Below are 22,500 nucleotides of genomic sequence, written 5' to 3'. Positions count from 1 at the left end.
AAGAAGTCCAGATTGAGAAGGGAGAAACCGCACGGTTGCGCCTTTTACGCACCTCGGTCTTTCTGGATTCTGTTTTCCGATTCTAGCAATTTAAGATTAAGAAACTGCATCCTGGTGTCATTTCATCCCCTGTCGATGATGCTCATTTCCAAATTGGGTAGTCCTCGAGAGCAAAAGGCACCCTCAGAGGCCATGATTTCAGTGTCCCTGTTTGCTGTGTGCGTTGGAATTAATTCCTCGGTCGTTTCCCGAGCCACATTTCTGACCTTTTAAACCCTCTTCACCTTTCGAGGGATGATCTGTCGCCAGACGATATTGACAGCCTCATTACTCTGCACTCTCACGTTCACAAGTCGCATTCTTTAACATTTAAAGGGGGGAGGCGCAGTGGGGATTTGTGTGCGTGCAGGTCTGAGTGCGTGTGGGGAGAAAGAGATGGGGGTGCAGAGACAGAGAGATTCTATAGGTGACGTGTAAGTGCATGTGTGTGTGTGCCCCTACAGTATGCTGCCAGAGTCAAGTTAATGGGGGAGGGGGGGATGGACTGGAGGAGAGAAAAGAAGGGCAGTGGGTTAAGGATGTGCTGATGCTGTGACTCTCCTCACCAGCCAATCACCTCCTCTGGCTCTGACCCCCTTCCTCGCAACAGAGGGTCTTGCACAAGCGCGCACATATGCACACACGCACACACATGCACCCCAGGCATACAGTTAGTCTGTCACCTCATGCAGCCAATCAGAGATGAAACAGGCGGTGTGAGCGTGCATCTACACGTGCCTGCTGCACACATGCAATCAGACTGAAATCAGGATACAGTGAGGGGATGTTTTATTTAAATATGAAGGTGCACATGTGGTTATTGGTTTGTTCTGCATCCCTGACTGTCACTGAGATTGATTGCGTTGTGTGCGCATGTGCAGAAGGGAACACCTGCTCAAATCACAGCAGGACGCTGAATGTCAACATCAAAGCATCATTGTCTGTGTCAGTGGTTTGTCTGCTGACAGAGCATTGCAATGCAAATGTTTCCTCCCCACACTGAAGGCAAACAGACTGTTTGCGTACATGCAATCTTGTCAGAGCCATCTATAACCCTAAGCTGCTGTTTTTTTTATGGCTGTCATCTTGTTTGCAAGCTTCCTCCTCCCTTTATGGTCCTGCTGTGGTTCTCACTTAAGTTGAAAAGCGCTGCATTGCCTCGTCTGAGCGTGGACTGGTTTACATTTCAAAGCCGGATGAGCTCTTGGCTGCGTGTCAGTCTGCCGTCAGCAGGTGCTCTTGATCTACAAGTCATATGATTCCCCCCACCCCCCCCCCACGCGGATCGACTGATGTGTTTGATGTTTCGATGAGGGCTGGAGTGCACCGACCCCAGCGTGCACCTCAGAGAGTCACATCTCGGTCATGCAGCATTTGCTTTTCTCTTCCAATGGATGTTAGACTGTGATTTGTTTAATGCAAATGCACGTAAAGCTCCATAGTCAAAAACACTTTGGCAAATCACAGTGTGTGCAGTCTGTCTCTGTCAGCCCATCGCCAGAGGAAAATGTTGGCATGGTACGTTTCTGCAAAGCATGAATATGTTAGACTTAAACATTTCATAGATGAGCTGACTTTTTCATCAGGAGATGGAGGGTTTGGTGGATAGTGTAACACCTGGGTGAGATGCCTGCCAAACTGCAGACCACTGCAGCTCACAGTTTGAGACCCACAAACAACAAGACCAGTTGTTTTTCAGCGAGTCATTGCTGTTTCCAGTGACTTTTTAGCTGCCAATCATGGGTGTTTTTTAGCAATCAGATGCTATGTGCCACAAATAGTGGTTGTTTTGTACACAGTCATTGCTGCATTTCCTGCTGTGACAGTGCCACGAAAAGCAGTTGTTGTTACTAAGACACCACTGCGTTTCCTGCCTGGATAGCGCCACAAAAGGCGGTTGTTTTAACTGGAGGAGTTCAACTGTCAGAGTGAAAACATGCTCCACAGGTTCAGACAGAAAGGCTATCCCGAATCATGCCTTCACTCAGCGTTGGAGACTGTAAACAAAACTGAAAGGAAAACGCTATTTACCAAGACAAACAAGCAAAACAAAGTACATTCTACAAATTACATCCTTACATACAACCCTTTCAGCTCTGTGATCAAATCTACTGTCTTGAAACACTGGCACATTTTATCATCTGACAGAGTGCTAAATAACACGTTTCAATACCCACCTCTATTCACCTACAAAAGAGCCACTAGTTTGAGAGACCGTTTAGTGAAGGCTGATTCTTGTCCTGCTAGACCTAAATCATTTATTTGTGGTAGTTTTCCTTGTAGATCTTGCACTTCGTGCGACAATATGGTAAAAACTGACAAATTCCACGATCCACACACTGGAAAGGAGTATAACATTAGATCTCTCATTACCTGTAACACATCTCATGTCATTTACTTACTGTTTTGCCCATGTAGGAAATACTATATAGGTCAGACAGCCCGCAAATTAAAAATCAGGCTGAATGAACATAGAAGCAGCATTAAACGGGCCGACATGACATCCCCTGTAGCACGCCACTTCTGTGAACATGGACACAGGGTTAAAGATCTCAAATGTATCGGCATTGAGAAGGTGGTGTTGAACCGCAGAGGTGGCGACCAGGAAAAAAGACTGTTACAACGCGAATGTGCCTGGATCCACAAACTAAAAACTCTTTTTCCATCTGGCATGAACGAGGATTTCAATATGTGCCCTTTTTTGTAACAGTTGACACAAACTTGCCTCCATGTTTCTCTCCACCCATGTCATTAAAAGAAATTGAAAAAATTAAAAATGAAATCTTTTTTAGGAAATTCTGATAGATTTTTCGAAGATTGTTTTTTCTGAGGAACCTTACATCTATAAATATGAATACAAATTACATCTGACATTTAGAGTTTCCCAGACGGGTTACATGGAGTCTATGTTGGGAACCTTAGTATGTCCAAATTGTGATCAACTGTTATATATTTAATCAACTTTTACCTGTCCTGATATATGAACGGTAGTCATACCTGATGTTTTCAGTAACAGTTGGAGTTGTTGATAGACATGTTTTTTAACTCAGCACATATGAATGTGATATTGGATTGTCTGTTTATTGTCTTTTGTTTTCAATATATTGTGTGAAGCATGTACCATCTTACATGCCACTCTAGGGTCTGTATCGGTGATTGTTGATTGAACACAGCTGATCTACAGACTCCACTGCAGCTGTTAAATCAGTGCATGCACTGCTAGTCTTGTAACTCACACTGATGAAGGCCGGACGGCCGAAAGCGCTTTGTCCTTAAAAATGCTTGAAAGGCTTCATTAAAAACTTTTTATCTGCTGACGGACATATCTGTGTGCGATCCTCAAACTATTTTTGTTCTTTCTGGTTGTTTTAACTGGGACACTGCTGCATTTCCTGATAGTGCCATGAAAACCAGTTGTTTTGTACTGAGACATCGCTGCATTTCCTGCCATGATAGTGCCACGAAAAGCGGTTGTTTTGTACTGAGACATCGCTGTGTTTCATGCCATGATAGTGCCACAAAAAGCAGTTGTTATTCTTGAGACATCGCTGCGTTTCCTGCCCGGATAGTGCCATGAAAACCGGTTGTTTTGTACTGAGACATCGCTGCGTTTCCTGCCATGATAGTGCAACGAAAAGCGGTTGTTTTGTACTGAGACATTGCTGCATTTCCTGCCTGGATAGTGCCACAAAAACCACTTGTTACTGAGACACTGCTGCATTTACTGCCATGATAGTGCCACAAAAAGCGAATGTTTTGTACTGAGACATCGCTGCATTTTCTACTGTGATAGTGCCACAAAAGCAGTTGTTTTTCTTGAGGCATTGCTGTGTTTCCTGCCAGGATAGTGCCATGAAAAGCGTTTAATGTTACTGAGACACCGCAGCATTTCCTGCGTGGATAGAGTGATTAAAAGAGGTTGTTTTTTACCGAGACATTGTTGTGTTTCCTGTCTGGATAGTGCCACAAAAGGCAGTGGTTTTTCTTGAGACATCGTTGCATTTCCTGTTGGCATAGTGCCACAAAAAGTGGTTGTTTTTTACCGAGAAATCGCTGATTCCTCCCGGGATAGTGCCACAAAAAGCAGTTGTTTTTCACTGAGACACCGCTGCGTTTCCTGCCGAGACAGTTTTTTTGCGAGACATTGACGGTGTCTCTGTCTGTGATTGTGCGCCTAACCATAACCAAGTGGTTTTAATGCCTAAACCTAACCACACATTAACCACAGCGCTACTGAAATGTAAAGAAAAGTAAAGGTTCAACGCATCCGCTACATAACAATATAATACAAATGTCACATATCCTCAGTTTGCAGAAACGTACAATGCTAACATTTTTTCCTGGCGTTCAGGTGGTCTCTGCTGTGACTTCTGGATCTTTTATTTCGCTATTGTATCTTTGCCGTGTAAAGACTCCACTCTCTTGTCTGCAGGCGTCCCTTTCTCCTTGACTTCAATCCAGATTTCAGTGCAGATATTCCCAGCAGCATGACACCTCCTCATATTATGTCTTTCACACAGCAAATGGGATAATATCACATGATAATCCCCTGGCTCTCCGGTGTTGTTGCCGCTCTGATATCATGCTGGCTGCTGCAGTAAGCACAGTGCGGACTGGTGGTAGAAAGACATGAAAGCTGGCAGTATTTCAGAGGACAGAAGGTAATGAAACCACTACATCATTATTGTGACACGTTGTCACGGTGGTGCATTGTTAAGGCTTACTTTCATCTGTCCATTCGTCCATGAATAGCTACATGATGACAGTGTTTGAGCAGGTGGACTTTTACTGCTTTGCTGATGATGTTTGGCCACATGACTGTAAACAGGAAGTCACACTCCCTTAATGCCTGTTAACACCTCCATGTTCAGACCTAAGATAGACACAGGTGTATTTTTATGCATCGACTGTGTATGTGTGATAGAGAGAGGGAGAGACTGCTGATTTGGCGGTGCTGGTCTGGCTCAAAGGTCAGCGTCTGTATCAGTTTCATAAGAAAACCTGATACTAGAGAGCATCACAGAGTGTTAGTGTGGGGGTGGTGGCTGTGTGCTGATGCTGAAGGTAATGGAGTGCAAAAAGGGTTAACGCAGATGAAATTGAATTTTGTTTTCAATAACAGGCAGGTGAGACTCTCTGTTACCAATTTGTCCTGTCCAAAATACATCTCGGGTCGAGGTTAACAAACCCAGGACAAGCAAAGATTCTAACACAATTTGTCTGATATGCTTATCTGTTGCTCAGAGTTAGGGAACAGTCACACATGCACAAAATTAACACTGGCGAACATTTGCTTCCCATTAACTTCCATTCAGTGCGAACAGAGGGGCAAGTAAAACATTTGCTTCTGGTGGCAAAGCAAATTTGCATCATGTGGAGTTCAACTTTTGTGAACTTGTGTGGTGGAAACATTGATGGCTGCCATGTTTTATCAGCCGATACTGTTGACATTGTCCATTAAAAAATACAAAATGCCCCACATGAAAGATGCTGCCTAGCTGGCAGCGAGTATTAGACGGATAGCTAATATTAGCTAGCAAGGTAGCTTTCCGTGTCCTTCACATCAGGCGCCGCCCACATTCAGCACGACTATTGCTTGCCTGCATTCTCTCATGTGTGACCATGCCTTTAGATGAGAAAATTAATACCATTTTCATGCCTGAGCTAAATATGAAACTACAACTAGCTGCCAGTTAGCTTAGCTTCGCATAAAGTCTGGAAACAGGGGGTAACAGCTATCCATGGATCCATCAAAGGGCATCAAAATCTCCCAGAACGTCTGAAGCTCACTAATAAGCACAGTATTTGTACAAAAAAACAAATTGTTAAAAGAGCCAGGCTAAAAATGTCCCCGTTTCCACTTGCTATGCTAAGCTTAGCTAAGTTGAGCTGACTGTTCCCTATATGTAGGCCTAGCTTCATATTTAGTGTGCAAACATTTGGTAAATATGAAGCTACAAACAGAAGCAGATTAGCTGAAGCTTTCTCATCTGAGATACAACTTGTTAATAAGTATGTTTTCCAGTTCTGAGACAGATTTTGTTACTCTGGACAAACCCCAATTTAAGCTAACTGCGTCATAGATGTAGACCTAGCTTCCTATTAAGTATAAAACAAATGTGATAAAACTTGTAAATAAGTAAGCTTTAGAGGTTCTCCTTAGCAGATTTTGTTACGTTCGGACACTGCCAGTTTACTTGTGTCCTTGTTTCCAGTCTTCATGCTAAACAAAGCCACCTGTCTCCAAGATGTAGGCTTAGCTTCCTATTTAGTGTATGAACATATAATAAATAAAGGGCTAAAAACAGTAAACATTAGCTGAAGCTTTCTCTTCTGTTTTTGTACCAGAGTAGACATAAAACTCATCAGAGCTTAAGAGTGATGCTCTCTCAGGCAGATTTTGTTATGTTTAGACAGAGCCAGGCTAACTGTTTCCCCTTTGTTTCCAGTCTCGATGCTAAGCTAAGCTAACAGTTTTTCGTAGATTTAGTTTAGTTTAATTAAGAAGAGACTGTGCAAATCAATAAATGGACATGGTATAAAAATGCCAGCATTAGCCAAAAGGCTATTTTTCATCTGTAGTCCCTTGGCCAAGATGTTACACAAGGCTACCTAAAATACGACAATGCACAAAAAACAAACAAAAAAACAAACCAATACAAAACAAAAAAACAGGTCATACAGTTCAAAAGACTTCTTTGAACATATCAACAAAAACAGGACATGCAGTTTAAAAACAAAACGATGTAGGCCTAGCTTCCTTTTCAGCATAAAAACATGGTAAATAGGAAGCTATGAACAGTGCAAGTTAGCTGTAAGCTTTCTCTTCTGTTTTTGTACAGACTAAACATTGAAAAATACACTTGTTAATAAGTGAGCTTTAGAGGGTCTAGTGGGCAGATTTTGTTACATTTGGACAGAGCCAGGCTATTTCAACCTTGTTTCCAGTCTTAATGCCAAGCTAAGCTAACCATCAGCTGGCTCAAGCTACATACTTAACACATAAACATAAGAGTGGTATCCATTTTCTCATATAACTCCCTGCAAGAAAACAAATAGAGGCCAGCAGGTTTTATTACAGTTGTAGGCTGTTTTCCCCTCTCTCTCTCTGTCTTGTTGTCTTTCACTAAAATATTTTTGTCCAGCATTGGTTTTAATTTGCCTCGAGCCTCTTGTCTCCCTCCTCACTCCTCTGTTTCTCTGGGTGAAAGGATAACAGAAGGTGAGTTCTGTCAGAGATGGATTCCCCTCTGCTCTCTTGGGATGTGTTGCCTCTGTTCATTTTGTCGTTCAAAGGACAGAGAGGAGAGAGGAGAAAGAGGAGAGAACAGAGAGGAGGAGAGAAAAGCCAAGGACCCTGAGTGCTCCCAGCACAGCTCTTAATACAGCGCAGACCTAAAACTACAGCAGCTTATTCTCTCCATTTCATTTTCTGCCATGTTGTTGTCTGACAAAGCCACTGTTTGTAATTACATTACAGTATAATCCAGGTGCTGCAGCGTTTTCACCCTTTAGATGCTTTACACTCAGACCTTCTCCTCACTGGTTGTGTTGTGGCCCACAAATTATATGTGGTACAGAGGTGGTTTGACCACAAGTTTACTTTGCAAGCAGAAAATGTTTGACACTGTCTGTTTCAACCGGTTACATCATTACACTACATTTATGAAAAAGACCATTTTTGGATGATAAACACGTTAAATCATATAATAACAGGCTGAACAAGAAGTCCTCAGACGGCCTTAAAATTCACACTGTTGTGTGAGTTGCTGAGTTCAGGGGTAACTTTATAAACTCTGTGAATGCTATCTACAACAAATTAATAATTAATCCTGCCTTGGTGTAAATTATTCAAACATAAATTGTCTGTCTTTGTGTAAAAAAACGTTGTCACTTTGTTCCAGCCTGTTGTGGTATCACTGAAGATAAAGTCAGCTGCTTAGATGAGTGCACACACAACTCAGATTATAATTATTATAATGATAATCAGCAACACTTCTGCATAAAGAAATAGCAATTTTGCTGCTATCCATGACTGGTGTAAAATAGCAGTGAATCAGCTTTATCTTGATAAGAGCAGATGGTTTTCAGTATTCATTAGTCATTAATTAATTAAAGAAGTATTTCACTGCTGTAAAGATGGTGTTTTCATAAAGGACCAAAGGAACCAGAGATAAAGTGCTGTTGCGTTCACTTTTCCTCAAAACCTACAACTACCAGAATGCACTGCCCTGAACCAGACCAATAAATGCTCCCGCTGCCCACCCAACATCTGTATGTGGGTCCCATGTAGGTCGTAAGTGCGCTGTAAAATGGGCCCCCAATGGGATTGTCCTCGGATTCCATATTGATCACATGCCATTTGCTCACATGACTGGGTTATCCAAGTGGGCCCCAGATTAGATGCCCATTTTGGACCCTTACCTTCTTGGTACCCAGGGAGCACTAGCTTGGGTAAACTCGCCCATGCGGGCAATTGGCATGGGGTCAAAATGGAGCCCAAGGGTAGTCCCATTAGGGGCCCATTTTTCAGCCCATTTACTACCTACATGGGACCTACATACAAATGTTGGCTGGATGGTAGGTGACATAATGCAAGCTTGTTCGTTTTGACACAAAGCAATACGGCGTCTAGCTAGTTACAAACAATCTCATATTACACTTCATCGATTAGTTAAAGTATGTTGTGTTATAATCGGTGAAGTATGAAGTAAGTTTGGTCCTAATAATGTAAGAAAAACGTGCAATGTGCCGAAACAAATCTCATTCAGCTGAAGGGGATGTCATCAAATTGCCCAACCAACAGTCCAAAATCCAAAGATATTTGTTTTGTTGTTATGCAAGACAAAGGGAAGCAGCAGATCCTCACACTTGAGAATCAAGAACAAACAATCTTTGGTAGTTTTGTTTAAAATTAGCCTGTAATTAATTGTAAACTTGTTTCAGTTCTAATCTTGATTTCATCTTGAAGTTAAAATCAATCTAAAAGAAAAAAGAAAGTCATTTGTCTTTACATTTGCTAAGCCCTGTAGGCTATATCTTCAGTAGCTAGCTAGCTAGCTAACCCTACACTTTTCAGGGTTTGATTTTGGTTTTGGAACAGGGAAGAAACGTATATCTTTATCCAACCTCTCCAGGTAACGAGTATCATTAATACACAAAGTGCCCCAGACACAACATTTAGCTCCAAATCCACTGAGCCGGCCCGATGCTACGCTATGACTGGCCAGGTGGGACTTAGTGAAGGGTCAGTTATGTAGGTTTTCCTATTTGTTATTCCACGGGTTATACTCCACATTTCTCCATCCTTTGCATACCTTCTTTGTCTTTGTCTACAAAAAAACACTAGTCCACCCCCTCGCTCAGTAGCCCACTGTGAGAGTCTGGAGTGCAGATAAATGCTGAGGTCAAATCCAGGTGATTAAAAGGCAGAATGTGTCAGTGCGGTGATGTCCGTCTGCGAGCACCTCAGCATAATCAATGGAGCTTGTTGAGAAACAGACTTTTAGTCAGTGTGTGTGTGTGTGTGTGTGTGTGTGTGTGTGTGGGAGAGAATAACAGGAACTGATAGAGCGGTAAATCTGACGCTGCAGTTTCGTGTGTGTGCTGTTGGGGTGCATGCAGCAGAATGAGGGTAGAGAGACTCGGTGATGCCCTACTTTTTTTCGTGGCTCTGCATCAATAGAGCCCCACTCAATGAAGCTTATTCATGTGTGTGGGCACAGACACTGCCGACATACAGCGCTCTGCCCCTCGGGCCTTGTGTGTGTGTGTGTGTCAATGGGTTTATATGGATGTGGGTAATCGAGGCCTTACATGCTTTTTTGGGTTGATGATATTCCGCTGCTCTTTGGCAGATATGGGGTGGCGAGCGGTCAGGGGTACTTTTCCATGAATGGATGAGCATGAGCTCAGTTGTAACACACACAAACACACACACATACACACATAGGTCAGTGTACATATTGGGACCAAATGGAGCAAGAGGAACTCGGAGATGGAGCATCTTCTCCCGTATAATTCTACCTCTTATGTCTGCTGCTCTCTTTCTTTCTGGATCATCACCACAATATGGGGGGTTGGTTAATGTTAATGTTAATGTGTAGGAGGACTGTCTCAAGGCGGTGTTAGTGTATGTGTACGTCTGTGTGTGTGCCTTGGACAAAGGAATGTGGGTTTTCTTGCTGATATCAGCACTGACATCCAGGCGGGAAAAAAAAAAATCACCATCTTCATCTCTTTCTCTGTCTCTATCATTATCCTCTCTCCTCCCCCTTGCTTTTCCTGTGACCTTGTCAATAACATTCCCTTTTGCTTGTCTTTCATGTTGTTCTTGCTGAGGAGGAGGCGGCCGTGTATCATGTGAACCTCATTGGGCAGCAGAGGAGGAGTAAACAGTGCAATTCAAGCCAAGTCATTAGCAACGTTCAATAGATTTAGGAATAGCACAGAGGGGATAAACACACGGGTATTGACACTCAGAGGCGTTGTGTTACCATTAAAGGATAACTTCACCCTCCAAATGACCATTTGTATATCAATTACTGAACCTGTGTCATGTTGAATTTTCTCACATACTTCCATGGTGAACGAAGAATCCAAAAACGCGGAAAAGTCTTGAGGAATTGAAGTCATAGGGGTCCATGTTTAACAACAGCAAAACTATATCAAAACATCTGTTTACAAGCTCTCACACAACTCTTGCAGCATAACCTACGTCTCATTTATCCAGTAGTATGCTCAGTACATCCCAAACAGACAGTCCTTTTCGACAGGTAACTGAACAGAAGGTGAAACTTACCTGTGTTCTCCTCAAAACCAGACTCCATTGACAAAACCATTAATTTTACCTTGCTGGATACAGGAGCTTTCGGTCTACCACTTGTTTGTTTGTGTTATCATGTGACGTGTGAATCTGAACTAACTATTTAAGATGCCAAAGTCACACAATAATACAAACTAACTAACTGATCGAGGCAGCAGTGGACCAGCAGCTCCTGTGTTCAGTGAGGTAAAATTACTGTTTTTGTCAACTGAGTCTGGCATTGAAGAGAGCATAGGTAAGTTTCACTGTCTGTTAAGCTTCCTGTTGGAAAGGGCTGTCTGTTTGGGAGGTACTGAACGTTTGACTGGATAAATGGGACTTGGATAATACTGCAAGATGTGTGTGAGAGTTTGTAAACAGATGTTTTGATATAGTTTTGCCCCCTATGACTTGAATTCATCAAGAATTTCTCTATTTTTGGATTCTTCGTTCATTCTTCTGCATGCGAAAAAAAGGTTTTCTTCACAAATTCAATCTAACACAGGCTGAGTAATTGATGTGTCATTTGAGGGGTGAAGTATTCCTTTAAGTTTACTGGATACACATAATGCAGATATCCATGTATGCAGCTAATATTGTATGATATATACTTGAGGTATATATCAAGGTTGTCTTCATTATTTCCCTTTTATTAGCCTATTAATATGTGAATCCATCACCTCTGACAGCTGATGGATGTGATTCAAGTCAGTGATCAATTGAACATATCTCAGTCTGACTGATGACAGGAAGTGAGCTAAGCTTGATTACCTCATTATTTTGACAGCTCTGAGTCCATTTATACTCAGCTGAAGGTCAAAATTTTACAAAAAGAGAGGGGAGCGAGGGGAAAGTGTGGGAATTAAACAGAAAAAGAGAAAGGACAAATACATACACGCGTTATAAACTCAGATCCAGAATGGCCACCCTTAATTTAATTACAGCCGTGCTGACAGATCCACCCACTGGGAGATTTAGACAGTCAATTGGATGTTTGTTTAAATGGGTGACCCTGATGTGTTTATGGATCTGGCGGGGAAGGTCATTGTTGTGTTTTGTTTTCTGTGCTTGGGAGCGCGCACGTTTATCTCGCTGCCATTGACATTGCACGGACAAAAATAGATGCTCGCTTAGCGTCCGAGCACGTGTTGACACATTTCTCGTAGCACCTGCAGACGCATGAATCTGCTGCTAAACAAATCAGAGGTGTTGACAAGGCGGCCTTTTAGCGACCGGCTGTGAAACAGTTATAAACAGCAGAAAGGTGTCAAATATCTCAAAAGTGAAACTGGGCGCAAGGTTACAGTGTGTTTGTTCCCCTCTTGTCATCTCTCTACATGCTTTATCCTTCTGTCATTCTCCTTCACTTTTCCTCTCTCTTGTCTCAACTTCCGACCCACCGGGACACCCACCCACCTGTTATTTTATCCTCCTCCGCCTCGTCCTCTCTGTGATTCTCCCTCGAGTGTTTTGTTCTGCTGTCACCCCTGTGGCTATCACATACATGTAAAGCCATTTAGTGTTGGGATTGCACAGCATTAATCACATGTGCATTCCAAGTGAACGAAAAGGTTCAATTGTTACATCAGCAATGTAATAACCTCATTAAAAATGAGGCCACCACAGAGCACAGTGCTGGATATCATTATACCAAAATGTGATAAAATGAGGTTAGAATACTGAAATGACCAAGATTTTTTTTAGTATTTTTTCGTTCTTGTTATAAGCCTACGTCTTTCCTGCTCCCTTTTCTCCCTGTCGTTCGTGGTTTCCCCATGTGGCAACCAACGGAAGTGCCAAAGCCTGCAGTTCCTCTAATGTCCACTAGAGGCTGGCTCCAAGAGAGAGTCCATCCCCATAGACCCCCATGTAAAAATGTTAAAATTTACATCAGAAATACACACATTTTTACAGCCTCATACCACAAATAAGGTTTTGGTCATTCACCCACTGGTATGTTATTAAGGCTTAAAGCTATACATGATTAAGGACGTGGCTGCTTGAGGGGCCAAGTGGGTGCTGTTCACTTCTTCTTGTTCAGTGTCTGGTTCTACTAAAAAACCCTCTAAGGAGGCGTATGTTCTGCTTTTCCAGGGAGAAAATCTCATTCTAATGGTTGTAAACCTGTTTTTGGCTAGCAAAATTAGCATTAGCATTATAACCTGTTTTTGGCTAGCAAAATTAGCATTAGCATTATCACAGTTAACCAGAGACTGGCACTATGCTAACAAAGCTAGCAGCTAGTGTTAGCATAGTGCACACCAAATATGGTCACCTCTGGCTCCAAAAATCCAATATGGCCAAAAGCCAAACTCAAAGCCTCAAAATGGGAGTCCACAAACCAAAGGGTGACTTCAAGGTGGCTACGTCCATTATTTTTTATAGCTATAGCTAATGCTATTTCAGTGTGTTTTCAGTCCGTGAAAGTTAATTGTGAAGTTTTGGTTACCTAAAAAGGTCTTGCTCAGAGTCTAGTTGTACCAAAAAACTCTCCTCTGTTCAGCTTTTCCAGGGAATATATCTGGTTTTAGGCCTGTTTTTGGCTAGCAAAACTAGCATTAGCATTATCGCAGTTACCAGCGACTGTACATGCACTATGCTAACCAAGCTAGCAGCTAGCATTAGGGTTATCGCCCCCCTCCCAACCAAATATGGTCACCTCTGGCTCCAAAAATCCAAGATGGCCAAAAGCCAAACTCAAAGCTTGAAAACAGTAGTTCACAAACCAATGGGTGACATCATGGTGGCTACGCCCATTATTTTTTTTATACAGTCTATGGTTTTCCCACTCTAATAACTCTGTATGCTGTTTATAGGCTTAGATGTGGTACTCTAATGCTGTCATGGTTGTTTTAGATGTTTCTACAAACACCAGGAAGGCATATTAATCTGCCTGCTGCATACAAGTGAAAATAAAGATGGATGGGGTGAAAAATAAAATGATCCAGAAAGAACAAAATTCCTGCAGGTTATTAACTTGAATTAAAGGTCTTGCAAATACAACCCTCAAGTACCAAGACATAGTGGTACCAAAAAAAAAAAAAAATTCTTAAATGTCAAGTGCAATCAGCGATAATTGAGTGACATGCCAGTTGCAAAACTGGAAAGCCACTGAGACCGTGAAACCTAAGAGAAGCTGAAATTTCACACTCACACACTGACTTTCTTGTCTTCCTATGACACCCCCTCCCATTCCCGAGATGATCCAGTTAATCACTGGTTTCATTGTCAGCGAGCCGACACAATTTATAAACTGGCTGTGTACAAACACTGACTCACTCTCTCTGTGGTTGGCGCTGCGAAAAGATGCAAAAACACTGGCGTCATTCACACGTGTCTGTGAGAGGGAGACCGAGGGGAAGACGGAGAGAGGGATGATTATTGTTTTGACTTTCAAAGTCAGCGGGGTGTGTTCTTGTGGGTGTGTAGTTTACTTGTATGTCGACCTTTGCATGTGTTGAATGACTCTGCACATTTGGCAGTGATTGATTCAATCAGAAATTGAGAACTCTTATTTACTGTAAGTAAAACACGTATTCTTGTTTAAGTTGGTTTATCACTGCTACATCCCGGCTTACACTCTGTCCTCACCACAAAGGGTTTTCTAATGGCCTCTGAATTTGAATAAATCCATTAATTTGACTGGCTGGCGGCTTATGACCCTGGTGTTATTGACGTTTTAAGTCCAGTTTGGCTGGAAGCTTCGCAATGAGAGCAAAGGTCCAAATGGGCCTCAGCTGTCAATACTTTAGCCTCAAGGAAGAACTGTGTGCCTGGTAAACACAATAAAATGAATCATGCGCCCCTCGAATCACAAAACTGTGAAATAGAGTCACAAGACGGATGCTGGCAGTTTCATGGTTGAATCCACAACAATACTCTGTCCGGGCTTTTCATCAGGATTTTAACCAAAGGAGGATGAGATGGTTTCAGGGATTTTGACCTTGTACAGTAATAATATAACGGAACATGTGTGCGTCAGTAGCGGCTACACAAAGATTTAAGAATTGTTCAAGGTGGATGTGAGATGCCTACAAGGAGGCCTCTCCTCAAATCTACTACGATACCATTCTGATTCAGAGGGCAAAGATGTGGTTATAAAATGACTATCAATGGATCTTGTAACATCAAAATGTTTTATTTCTATACATGATTATTTTTTCACACTTTGTGTCTACTTGCTACTTTTAAAACCTAGCGTATTTGTTATGATCCATAATAAAAGACATGGATTTACTTGCATACAGCGTGGCTCTTGTTAAGGTCCCTTTTCCCATCACCTTCAATGAAGCCAAAATGCTTCCACGTGCTAGCTTTTAAGCCAGGAGGTGGCGGTGGGATTGTATCCATCTGCGGTCTCTCACACTCGGCTATCCTTACTGGTGGTAGGCGATACCACAAAAATTGGTGCTGATCCAATATCAAGTAACACAGGGCCAGAATCACTGATACAGATCCCGATACCGATACGATTCCACATGCCAGCTTGTAAGCCAGGTGGGTGTGGTTGGATTGTATCCATCTGCAGTTGCACATGCTCAGCTATCCTCACCAAAACTCAAGAAATAGCCTCGCTTACAATGTAAATACGACGCACATGGTAGGTATAACATGGACAGGTAATATAACAGGTTTATCCCAATACTTGAGATCAAATCCACGTTTCCCTCACTTGCGTCTCTTCCTCTCATCTTAGCTTTACACTTTGTAAGACAATTAAAGTAAATTTCTTGTAAAAACGGAAGTGTATTTTGGAAGAAGACAATGTATGCAACAGGTAGAACTTGACACGGTGTCCCAGAACGTCAACAACCAACGCACTCAGGGTACCTTGCACATTGTATCTGGACAAGGAAGGTCCATGACCAAACATCGATATGTGACGAGATCGGAATGAGAATGTGTTGCCCTGCTCATCCATTGAGCTTGCGGCACAGTGGTGGCACAAGGGGAAGCCAAATACTGTTTCTGTGACGACAGCTAGCTTAAAATCAGTAAAGTTTCCCTTTAACACAAATGACTATTTTCCAAGCTACTGTAACTATCACATTTTGTGGAGACGACCTTCCATGACTGTAGCAACTGGAATTCAGCCTAAGCAAACCCTAGGGTTGGGGGTCTGATCATGGACAGCTCCCTGATGGATAGGATAGGAGTGAGGAGGAGGGACCGCGGGGTGGTTCTGGCTAGCTAGCTAGCAGCAGTCCCTTTCAGTGGTGCTGGTAAGCAGTAGGCTGGCAACCAATTTTTGGGCCTTGATGTCTGGCAGCCTGCTTTTGTCAGGTGGAAGTGGGAGTGGTTTCATCTCAAGTGGGTTGGAAAACCGATAAGACACATCCTGGCCCTAGTCAACGTCGGAATTTGTAGCTTTTTCTCCCAAAAATTAATGGCGTATAAGATGAGCAAGACAAGAAAATGGTTGAATACCACAACTTAGCTGACCTGTGAGCTCGCAGATCAAAGTTAGGAAGGAAAACTATCAGGGTTACTAGAGCCATAATGTGGAGCAGCAACTGAGGCAATTTACATCACAATTAGCTTCCAAAATTCAGCTTACAGAATCATTGTTATTTCTGACTGGAATTTTGCTTTGAGGATTAATTCCTCCCTCCCAGCCCTCGTTTTCTACCAGTTCCCCTCTCTGATATACAGTGTCCTCTAGAGTACAGCTGAATCAGCGTGGGAAAGAGCTTTTGCTGCAGCAGCTAACTTTACCCAGTGAAGTCACATCATCCGTGCTGTATGGTTTCAGCAAATTGCATCGCCGCAGGGGGAGGAGGGAGGCGCTTGAAGACAAAGAAGGGCGGTGGAAATAGTTGTAGAAACACATCGCACCTCATGTTTTCACTGCACCAAGTATTTTTTCTGTTTTCCTTTTACTTTGTGAGACATGGAAACCTTTGTCCTTTCCTTTTACTAGTCCCATCCTCGCCCTCCATTCTCTGGCGTGCAGTCGTCTCTCCCTTTCGCTCGGCTCACACAGTCTCCTAAGATGAATTCATCCCTTTGATGTGACACAGCATGGCAGTGTAGAGAGAGGAAGAAAGCTGAGCTGTGAGGTTTTTACTGTGTTGCACAATCCTCCTCTGCCTCATCATCACAGTGACCCACTTATCTGTGCGCTCCCCATCTCCCTGCATCTTATTCTCTCCTCTTATGTATTCTAATTGCTGCTCTCGTACATAGCTATCTCTGCCCGTTTCTTCTTGCTTCCCTTCTGTGGTCTTGTTTACCCCTCTGTTACTCTCATCTCTGCATGCTCCCTAATTTAATAACATCCCTTGTTATTTCATTGTTTGACTTGTTAAATCTTTCCTTCCTTTGCTTTCTTTCTTCTTTTCTTTAATCACTTTTCCTTGTTTACAATGTTATCTGAATATTTTAGCATCTCCTATTAAAATTCACCTTCCTTTCTTCCTGTTCCACCATGTTTCTCTGCCAATTCAGTTTCCCGCCTCTTTTCTCTATAATCTGTATCACTTGCAAACAGAGCTGTGATTAAAGGCGGCCTGGTGTTATTGCTTTATTTACTGGAAAACTTCTCCTTGAAACCTTTTCAGACTGTGTGTGTGTGCGCTCAGTTATGTGGGGGATATGTCAAAGTCGGCCACATTCTGTGTGCTACCGAGACACTCAGTTTCAATATACCATTACAGGCAGAGACTGAATGTTCCTGTGCTCTTAGTACCACTGGAACATAACCACACTGTCTCTGTCTGTCTCTCTCTCAAGCACACACACACACACACACACACACACACACACACACACACACACACACTCTGAAAATGCCCAGAGAGAAAATGACAACTGATAGACAGTGGTGTCGACTGCTAAGCCTCCATTTTCAGCATCTGTACGTGACAGCTGCCATGATTGTCCTGACAAAATCATTTAGCCGCAGTAGCACTCAGTATCTGCCTGGTGTGGTGGTTTAATGCTTTCATTTCTCACTTCATAATACACTCTGCAAACCATGGATGTACAAAGAGAGCTGGAGAACAGTGTTAAAGGCAGGACATGTTTGTTCCCATTAAAGTTGTAAAGTGGCACAGGAAGCCAAGTTCAACTTCCTGGGTATAAAGTAACTCGGATCCTCCGCATTGTGGGGCCTGTGGAGCAAGCACACTAGAAAGATCTGCCTGCCGAACGGCTAACCTCCAGTTTAGCTCTCAGCTAACTCTAATGGGGATAAAATAATTTAATCATGTGGCTCTTCCAGACTTTGGAAATGTTCAGACCGAACAGATCAAATCCCGATAGTGAAACAAGCCATTTTGTGAAGGTTGAGACTAAGGTTTGGCATTACCGGATCGGGTACCTGGAATTTGGTACCCCATATTACCTTTTTTCTGTACATTACTCTCTCTGCTCATCTAGCAGTGATACTAGACGTCACATTGTTTTTGGCTCACTGGGAAGCTGAAGGAGCTGTGGCCATCTCCCTGGCTTCACGGCACTTTCGCCTCTTGTCTAAACCTGGCGGTCTCACTCTGTTATGCTCTCAGGTATCGAAATCTGGCATCAACAGATCTAACATGAGTCAGTACTCGTTTGTTCCCTTAGAAGTTGCACAGTGGTACAAGAAGCCAAGAAACTTCAACTTCCTAGGCAGAAAGTAACTCGGATCCTCCGCATTGTGGGGCCTGTGGAGCAAACACACTAGAAAGTTTTGCCTGCCAACAGCTAACTTCTGGTTTAGCCCTCTGCTAACTTTAATGGGGACAAAATTATTTAATCATGCGGCTCACCTAGACTTTGGAAATCCCATCGGACCAAATAGATCAAATCCCAAGAATGAAAGAGACATTTTTTGAAGGTTGAGACTAAGGTTGGGTACCGTTCACGTTTGAACCGGTTGCAGCCATCTCCCTGGTTTCACAGCACTTCTGCCTCTTGTCTAAGCATGGCGTTCTCACACAGATGTGCTGTCAGGTACCGAAATTTGGCACCAATGGATCCAACATAAGTCAGTACCCGTTTGTTCCCTTGAAAGTTGCACAGTGGCACATGAAGCCAAGAAAGTTCGACTTCCCGGGTATGATGTAACTCGGATCTTCTGCATTGTGGGGCCTGTGAAGCAAGTGCACTAGAGAGTTTTGCTGGCTGAGTAGGTAACTTCTGGTTAAGCCCTCTGCTAACTTTACTGGGGATAAAATGATTGAATCATGCAGCTCTTCCAGACTTTGGAAACGCTATCGGACCAAATAGATCAAATCCCAAGAATGAAACAGGCCATTTTGTGAAGGTTGTGATTCAGGTTGGGTACCGTTCATGTTTGAAGCAATACCGGATCTGGTACCTTGAATTTGGTACCCCCATGGTACCATTTTTCTGTGCATTACTCTCTCTTCCTGGGTATAAAGTAACTCAGATTGTTCCCATTGTGGGACCTATAGGGCAAGCACACTAGAGTGGCTAACTCCTGGTTTAGCTTTCCGCTAAGTTTAATAGGGATAAAATTATGTAATCATACAGTTCTTCTAGACTTCGGAAATGTTATCAGACCAAATAGATCAATTCTTGAGAAACAAGCCATATTGCGAAGGTTGTGACTAAGGTTGGGTTCCATTCATGTTTTAAGCAATACAGGTTCTGGTACCTGGAATCTGATACCAGTACCCAATGGTACCTTTTTTCTCTACATTTTCTTTCTCTGTAATAACAAAAATTTCATTTTTGACAAAGCTCCAGGGGTGACGTAGTAGACTAAAGCACAATTCTGCTCTGTTCTAATCACACTCAGAGCTAATCCTCTGGCCCTGTCTCGGTCTGTCTGTCTGCTTGTGTGTGCATGTGTCTGCTCATCTAGCAGTGGTACCAGACTATTACTAAAATAATACAGAAAAGAAAATAGACCAGATGCTAAAACCATGCAGCAGATTGGGACTGCAGCATTGGTTTTGACTTGCTGGAAAGCTGAAGGAGCTGGGGCCGTCTTCCTGGCTTCGGGGCACATCTGCCTCTTGTCTAAACCAGGTTTCTCTCACAAATGTGAATCTGTGCTCGTCAGTACCGACATAATGCAGTCAGTACCCTTAGAAGAAGGGTGGCTGGGCTCAGCCTTAAAGATAGGGTGAGGAGCTCGGAGTAGAGCCGCTGCTCCTTCCTATTCATAGCGTCGAAAGGGGTCAGTTGAAGTGGTTCGGGCATCTGATCAGGACTCAGTGTTTTCCTTTGCTGTAGAGCTGTAATTTTTCTGGGACAGTTGCTTTGTGCTTTTTCTTTGATGAACTTCTGTCAGTATGACTCAACAGGATGACAAATTTATTTCTGAGGTGAAACTTCTGTGCACGAAAGTGTACACAGTTATCTAACTGGCCTTAACAAGTCTTAGCCGCTGTTCAATACAACTGGTAGATCTAGTTCATTGGAAGCAGGCTATGAATAGGAACAATCATGAATCACTTGGCCAAGTGAAGTGATTCCCTGTCACAGAGAGTTTGACTCTTTGTTCTCTGAGAGTGTTTGAATAGAGTCTGAATAGAGTTTGCGGTGAGTCACAGGGTCGGGCCGCTTGCATTAGTTTTGATTCACCTCCTCGCAGACGAACCAGACTGAAAACGCTGCTGGCTGCTTAGCTGTTGGTGAAAACAAGTCTGACACACATGCACACACACACTTTCTCTGCACAAACAACACAACAACAAACACACAGGCCGGCCTGTCTCGCTCTCTGCTGCTTGCTGGCTCTCACACAAAGTCGACTCAAAGTTGCTCTTCATCGCAACAAACACTTGGCTCCTTGTTGTTTCTGTTGCACACACTATCCTCTACACATAGTACACACACTAACTCTCTTTTCCTGATTTCATCACTGTGTCTTTCTTCTGCATATGAAAACACACAAATGTGTCCTCATCTGCAACAAACGCTGCTAAACACGTGCTTCTCTACAATTTTTCACCCTTTCATCTACCTGTGAATAACCTCCACAAGTCAATCAACAGTGTCACTATAGAGCCTAGGATGGTGACAGTAAATTTTGGCAACGAAAATAAAATTTGGCATTTAAAAAATCCACTGAAAAATTAAACAGGCATTCAAATGTATTTCTATTTTATTTTTATGTGTTTTTCAGTCTGATTTTTTTTAAGCTCCACAAGTTTTGAGCATGTTGGACACTCACATGACAAATAAAATATGTTAAATATTTGTTTTTGAGTGTAGTGTTGGAGTTAAAATGGTGACAGTAACTTTCGGCCTTGAAAATAAAAGTTGGCATTGAAGAAAAATCCACTGAAAAATAAATTGGGCATCAGAAACAATTCTTTTATTTTAATATATCTGCATTCTGATGTTAAGTGTATTTTTTTATGATGACAGCTTTTTTTTCAGTTTCAATTTTCTGTCACTGTTTAATTTTGAGGGGAGGGGCAAGGACAGCATGATTTACAGAGCTAAAACAGTAAGTTTTGGCATCGAAAATAATCCATGTAAGAAGACATGTTTAATGTGTGTTTTGAATCAACTAAACTTTACAGCACTTCGCAGAAACATCCGCTGTGACTAGTGTTTTGTAGGTGTAACTGCAGAGTGACACAGACACACCACCGCATAAGTATAAATGCTCACAACAGCGTAGGCTACATGTGTAGGCCATGGCGTAGGTTCTGCATGTTAATAGAGACAATTTCAAACTCAAGTACACAAATCAGCTTCACTATAACTCACAGCATTCACAGACAAAGCACTTGTCTTTATCTAGACACATTTTCCCCACAAATACAACATGCTAACATTATTAGCAAAAGCCTATGGCATTTTACAGTGTATAAATTAGCCTAGTTGCTAGCATAGATTTTCTCTACTCATATGAAGCCAGGGACAACAACAACATTTAACAAAGGCAACACTACAAAATAAGGCTCTATTACAACTCACAAGGTTCACTGACAAAACAACTGTCTTATACTAAACATGTTTTCCAAACAAATGCAACAAGCTAACCTTATTAGCACAAGCCTATGGCATTTTACATTGTATTTAGCCTAGCAACTCGCAGACTTCTCCCTACTCATATGAAGCCAGGGACATTAGCAACATTTAACTAAGGTAACGTTATAAAATTTGTCTCCATAACAACTCACAAAACAACTGTCTTATATTAAACACGTTTCCAAATAAAAAATGCTAATGCTAACGTTATTAGCACAAGCCTATGTAATTTTACATTGTATGAACTAGCCTAGTGATGAGCGGAGATTTCCTCTGCTCATATGAAGCCAGGATAAATCACACACAAGACTTAAAATGCTATTTTTGTGGAGGCTTTATTGTCTTCAATTTATTTATTGTTTCTTATCTGTGAAATTAAAGTAAATAAAAGCTTGGTCTCCACTGAGGGAAATGGTTTCAGATTACAAAAATAGACAGGAAGTCTGCGTCACTGTGACATGTAGTCAAAGATACTGTATTATAACAAGATGGCCCACCTACAATATACCCCCATTGTATGAAACGGTATACATTTCCGGTCTCCTAAGTAGGCGTTGTCCCCCGTAGCCCAATCAAAGACGATGGAGAACCGCCAATCAAAGACGAGTATCCCCAACCTCGCTTGGTTATCGTAGATTAGCTGGGCTAACCGTTAGCCGTTAGCGGTGTCTGTGATAGGTAATAACTCATTAAACGGTCCGTGAAAAAAATATTTTTTC

General features: G+C 42.3%; 1 protein-coding gene across 1 annotated transcript in view; it reads left to right on the top strand.

Moving 5' to 3' along the window:
* ppp1r14c (protein phosphatase 1, regulatory (inhibitor) subunit 14C) overlaps nt 1-22,500 on the top strand; it is a 37,999-nt gene that overhangs the window by 884 nt on the left and 14,615 nt on the right. The window lies entirely within an intron of this gene.

The sequence above is a fragment of the Epinephelus moara genome, chromosome 12 (assembly GCF_006386435.1).
Source record: "Epinephelus moara isolate mb chromosome 12, YSFRI_EMoa_1.0, whole genome shotgun sequence".
In the NCBI taxonomy this organism is placed as follows: Eukaryota; Metazoa; Chordata; class Actinopteri; order Perciformes; family Serranidae; genus Epinephelus; species Epinephelus moara.
Note: the sequence above shows the minus strand (reverse complement) of the source record. Positions and strands in the feature narration are given on the sequence as shown.